The 6,354-nt window shown below is 39.8% G+C and overlaps 1 long non-coding RNA gene across 1 annotated transcript; it reads left to right on the plus strand.

The window, feature by feature from the left end:
• Nucleotides 1–604: 604 nt before the first annotated feature.
• Nucleotides 605–3,710, plus strand: LOC127641623 (uncharacterized). Its single transcript, XR_007970197.1, has 3 exons — nt 605–666; nt 824–877; nt 3,630–3,710. It is a non-coding gene; the product is annotated as an uncharacterized LOC127641623 (long non-coding RNA).
• Nucleotides 3,711–6,354: the final 2,644 nt, after the last annotated feature.

Genomic DNA, 6,354 nt, shown 5'->3' on the forward strand with positions numbered 1-6,354 from the left:
AAATTAAATCCTACGGCTTTTCTTCCACCATTTTCTTTAGCCTTTCTTCTGAATTTTTAAGCTCAGTTATTAGCAGTTGTACTTTTAAATGATCTAATTCAGGGTGCAAGACAAGTAATGCAACAATCCAAACAATATTACGTCAATTATTCATTCATATTATTGAAGGAATGTGTTATTCGTTATTATTATTAAATGTCATAATGTTTTATTTCAAACGCTACCACTGAGCTTAACAGTTTACTGTTGTCAATCGCTTCTCTGGGATTGATTGGCTGCTGTCTCTTTTGCACACTAATGATTGGCGGATGCCAGCAGCAGGTTCCGCCTACTCGCTTCCTTTCCTTCCGCTGATGTTTCACATAATATCCACTTACTGGAGGTACCGGTAAACGCTTGAAAGTATACTATACGTAAAACGTAATATTAATGTTCATCATTAATATAAAATGTTGCATGTATTGCATGTCCATACATGTACAAATTGTCCGTGTATTCTTCATTAGATTGACACATGATGTGTTAATAGCGAAACGCACTGTATAAGACACATGATCGCGCACACACCCACACACACATTAAATATTGTGATTTTTGACAGACATGCAGAGGCAGGCAGCCATCAATCCTTGTTCCTCAAGCCAGGATGAAGACATTTTTTTTACTGTGAGCGCATGTTTGCATGATGTTAATTTGCTTGTGTTAGGAATGACAGCACAATCACATTATATTTGCATTTCAGCATTCAATACAACCTTATATTACAAGACACACTTACACAAGGAAAAAAGATTTTAATGGTGATCTTTTGCTTTTTTGTTAGCCTCAACAGCCTGACCCTCCTGCTTCAGTTCCTAATGAGGACAGAGATTATCCTGTGAGTAGATGTTGGTTGTTGTCAAATATAATGTTATTGAATTATAAAATGACATTATTTTAATTACATTTACTTGCATTCCTTGCCACTGCCTTTGCTCACTGGTAGATTTAACATAAGTAAATATAAGCTGAAAAGCTGCTTTGGAAACAAATGCATTGTGAAAAGCAATATTTAAATTGAAATCAAACTATATGCTGTTTGAAGTTTTCATTTTCTATTAACTGGACTTACATTTACATTTATTCATTTGGCTGATGCTTTTATCCAAAGCTGACTTACAAAAAGAGGAATACATTATAAGCTGAATCATTTTAAGGAGGCAGTGGTACGAAAAGTGCCGTATTACAAAGTTTCACTTGGATCAGAATAGTAATATTCAAGACAGATTAAAGTGCAACAATATTTATTATTGTAGTGACTGGATAAGTGCTCATGAAAAAGATGTGTTTTTTGAAGACAGAAAGCGAGTCAGCTTAAAAGATGTAGCTGTGAAGGTCATTCCATCAAAGTGGAACGATGAAGCCGAAAGTCCGGGACAGGGTTTTGGTGCTCTTTTTGTTGGTACAACAAGGCGACATTCTTTAGCCGACCGCAGATGGGAACGTGAGCCTTGAATTTGATATGTGCATCAACTGGCTGCCAGTGAAGAGAGACAAGGAGTGGTGTAACATGCGCTCTCTTTTGTTCATTAAAGACCAGATGTGCTGCTGCATTCTGGATCATTTGCATGGGTATAATTGTGCATGCAGGAGGCCTGTAATGAGAGTGTTACAGTAGTCCAGTCTAGTTATGACAAGTGACTGAACAAGAAGTTGTGTGGCAAGTTCAGAGAGGAAGGGTTTAATCTTACTGGTATTGTAGAGTGTATGTCTTTGAGGTGTGGTCTGTGAAATTTAGTTTCTGATATCTGACCATTTTGGAAGTCGTTACTGTAGTTGAACCCAGCTGCATGGTGATGTTGTGTTCAACAGCAGGGTTGGCTGTAAGGACAAGGAGTTCTGGTCTTGGCTGGGTTAAGTTGCAGGTGGTGTTTCTTCATCCAGGCAGAGATGTCTGCCAAACGGGCAGAGATTTGAGCAGCCACTGTGGTATCGTCGGGCTGGAAAGACAAGTAGAGTTGCGTGTCAACAGCGTAGCAGTGGTAGGAGAAACCATGTGCCTGAATGATAGGTCCCAGTGATATTGTGTATATAGAGAAGAGGAGTGGCCCATGCACTGAGCCATGAGGTACCCCAGTAAGTAGCTGATGTGGCTTGGACACCTCACCTCTCCAGGCTACCTTGAAAGACCAACCGGAGGGATAGGAATTGGACCAGTCAAGCTCAGTTTCTGCAATGCCCAGAGACAAGAGGATGGAGAGTAGGATCTGATGGTTTTAATGCGTCAAAGGCTGCAGAAAGGTCCAGCAGAATCAGAATGGATGATCTGGATCCAGCTTTCGCCTGTGTCAGCGACTCAGTGACAGACAGCAGGGCAGGCTCGGTGGAGTGTCCACTTTGAAGCCTGACTGATTGTCATCCAGCAGCTTGTTCTGTGAGAGATAGGCAGAGAATTGATTGAAAACTGCCCTTTCAAGTGCCATGAAAGGGACAAGAGAGACTGATCTGTAGTGTTCTACTTGTGTGGGGTTAAGTGCAGGTTTTTTCAGTAGCGGGATTACTCGAGCCTGCTTATATGTAGTGGGAAAAGTGTCTATAAGTCGAGATGTGTTAATTATGTGTGTGCAGGTAGGATGGACGGAGAGATGGCCTAGAGAAGGTGGCAAGGAATGGGGTCAAGGGAACCGGTGATTGGGTGGTTGGAGAGGAGGAGTTTAGAGACATCAACGTCAGTCAGAGGAGAGACCATAGAAACAGAAGAGCTGTAAAATAAATTTTGTGTGGGGAAGAGAAGTAGAGACAGCAGTGGAAAAGCACGAGGGTGAAAGAGAACGGAGTTTACGGTGAAAGGAAACCAAATGCTGAGTCTGTTTTAATATAAATGGGAGAGTCATGTTTTGAATAGAACAAAGTAGTGATCAGAGACCTGTAAAGGCGTAACAAGAATATTTGAGTAGGTACAGTTACATGTAAAAATGATCTGTGAGTTGATGTAGTGCTTAGTCTTTCCGAGTCAAGCGAGGCCAGAAGACCATGAAGTTCAGTGGCCTGTGGCTTGTCTTGGTGTATGTTGAAATCTCCAAGAACCACAAGTGGCCTATCATACACTTGAGGACAGCAGGACATCCAACTCTTCAAGAAAGTTTGCCATCTGACATAGAGGGTAATAGATGACAACAACGTATATTTTTGGGGTTGCATTGTAATAATAGCTTGGAATTCAAAATAATTATTATTACATAGAGAAGAAGAGTGTGGTGAAAATGTCCAGTTGTTTGGAATGAGTAAACCTGTTCCCCAACCCCTACTGTTGTGTCAAGGGGGTGTGAGAGAAGGAGAAGTTGTTTGAGAGAGCAGAGGTTGCTGTATCCTCTGGACATATCCATGTTTCTGTCAGTGCAAGGATCCTGAGGGTTGACTGTGTGATGAAGGGTGGAATGAAGTCAGCTTTGCTCACAGATGACTGGCAGTTCCAGAGTCACACTGAGAAAGAGAGTGGAGCAGGCTTCTTTTTTTTTTTGCACATTTGCATAACTTATACATGCAATAGAGAATAACCAGTATATTTATCACTTTAATTATTTGCCATTCAAACACAATCAATGCCATTGATTCAAATTTTACGTCTGTCGTTTCTGTATGAACATCAGCTTTTGGAATTGTATCACTCTGCCTCTGAAGAGCAGGAAGAGGAGCAGTTCAATTTGGAAGACACTCCTCTAGAATTCCAGCAGTTTCAGTAATGTAAGTACATATTTAGAAGTTCAATATTAAGAGTATACAGTTTGACTACATCATTCATTTTACTGTCATTCATGTATCACTCATTATTATTGAAAAAGTTTATTCCACAACAAATCAAATTTTCTTTCATTTTCCCTTCTCTGTTTTTTCAGTTCGGTGAGGAAATCAGATTGAGGGACAGGCCAACACTACGCCAGTTGCCCATATTCTGTCCAGAGTGTGATGTAAGTCCATGTGTGCATGATGTTGTCTTCTTTATGATGTTGACTTTTAAGTCATTCATCAGATATATTTATTCAGATACAACACCTCACAGGGAATACGCGTGTTGTTCTTTTTTATCTTGCAATCCTGTAGACGATTCTATTTCCCTTCAGTCCCGATGAGGATCGACAGGATACTCGTCCTGCTTCATCTGTGAGTACATACTCTGGGGAGCGATACCATACCAAGTTAGGGTGTTGGAGGGGCGGCTGACGCTATCTCCTGGCTCGCATGTCACGCCTCTGCTCTACTTAATCCGATAAGGAATTGAAGTATAGACATTGCAGGGGCAGTAGGCATAGTTTGATTTCTAACAGAGTAAAGGGATGGAATATAGGGTAGCTCAGCTCATTAATGGTGTGGGTTGGGGAGTGATCCCTGGTGAAATGGCTTGTCTGAAGGCACTGACAGAGGTATACAGGCAGTAGTGCCCAACAGGTTTAAACATCACCCTGTGCATTTGAATGTATGAGTGATATTAATATGATGAGTGATGAATGGCTGAAGAATAACATTACTTTTACAGTCATTCCTTTAAAACAGTGTTTTAACACATATAACAGACCATGTAGTAAAGTGAGAAGAACATGTTTACAAGTTACTTAATATACTGTTTGATGAAGGCTATACTACATCATTCCTTGAATCCTTTCATTGTCATTCGTGTACCAATCACTGTGACACTGTCAATGATTTATTTTTTATATTTTATGTTTTCGAATACTTCATTAGCAGGAGGCCTCAGCTGCAGGAAATAGACCAGGCATCGGGTCATTGGAGCTTTTCCAGTGTGAGTTCATGTCTTTGATGTTAACATGCTGTGTGTGACAAATGAGCAAACAAAATGTTTTGCCCCCACTGATATGTCATATAAGTTTTATTCAGATACAACACAATACAGGGAATACATGTGTTTTGATCGCTTTTGTGTCTTGCAATCCTGTAGACTGTTTTATTTCCCCACACCCCAATGAGGAACAAGAGGACACTCATCCTGCTTCAACTGTGAGTACATATTGTACCACTATTTTTTTATTATTACTATTGTACTCCCCTCGTGGTGGCGCAGTGACTCAATCTGGGAGGCGGAGGATCGAACCTCATTTGCCACCGTGTCTGAGATTGTCAACCCACGCTAACTTATCACGTGGCTTGTTGGGAACGCTATCGAGGAGACATAGCGTGTGTGAAGGCTTCACGCTATTCTCCGCCACATCCACGCACAACTCACCACACGCCATCCCCAGAGCGAACCACATTATAGCGACCGTGAGGAGGTTACCCTTTTAGACCCTTTACTCCTCTGTAGCAACCGGGCCAACCTGGTTGCTTATGAGACCTGGCTCGAGTCACTCAGCACACACTGGATTCGAACCTGTGACTCCAAGGGAGGTAGTCAGCATCTGTACTCGCTGAGATACCCAGGCCCCCCATACTGTACTACTATTAATGCATGAGTGATATTACTAAGATGAGTGATGAATAGCAAATTTTGATTTGTTTTGTGCTTTACACAAGACACTTTATTTCAAAGTAGCTTTACAGAAAATTAAGCTGTCATTTTTAAATCTATTCTTTAAAACAGGCTTTTATTGACTGAATTTACAACACAATAACATGTTTTAAAAAGTATTTCAAAGCAGAAAAGTACTGATAACAACCTCATGTTTTTCTTTTCTTCTTCTTTCCAAAAGGTTGCCACTGTCAGCTAAGTAGATGAAGAAAATGTAAAAAATAAATAAATAATTGTTTCATTCAGTGTGTTTTTTGTGACAAACAAACAGTGTTATAATTTTGCAATACCTTTTTAACTCATTGTTTTCCACAAAAGGAGTTGTTATAAATAAACCAAAAATGGTAATTTAAAAATTTAAGAAAAACAAATAAAACATTTAACTGCAAGCGGCAGTTGTCGGGGTCCAAGCATATATGGCGAAATTACTAAATTAATCAACTTTCAATTTCTTTTAGCGATTATGCAAAATTGATATTTTCTTAAGATATAGAGCGCCCTAGCATCAAAAATGAAAGGAACTTAGCATGTTACCTCAACACTGTTCTCTTGTCCATGTGTACAAAGATTTGTTTGAAAATGGCACTCACAAGATACAGGCTAATTAGTCATTTTAGACCACGCCCCAAAACATATTTGTTTATATCTTCGGAAGAAGCTATTTTTGTTGATTTTCTTTAAATCTTTTTAAGAATATGTCAGCACTTGAACCAAAGAAGATGCACATTTAATTTGAACTTTGTCACTCAAACAACTGTGAAGTTACTGATGCTGTTTTGTTGTAGCGTCCCCTATGTGCCGAATTGTGCAAAACTTTGATTACATCTTCAAAATGTCCCGTTGACTCTGGATAC

The sequence above is a fragment of the Xyrauchen texanus genome, unplaced genomic scaffold, assembly GCF_025860055.1.
Source record: "Xyrauchen texanus isolate HMW12.3.18 unplaced genomic scaffold, RBS_HiC_50CHRs HiC_scaffold_120, whole genome shotgun sequence".
NCBI classification, from domain to species: Eukaryota; Metazoa; Chordata; class Actinopteri; order Cypriniformes; family Catostomidae; genus Xyrauchen; species Xyrauchen texanus.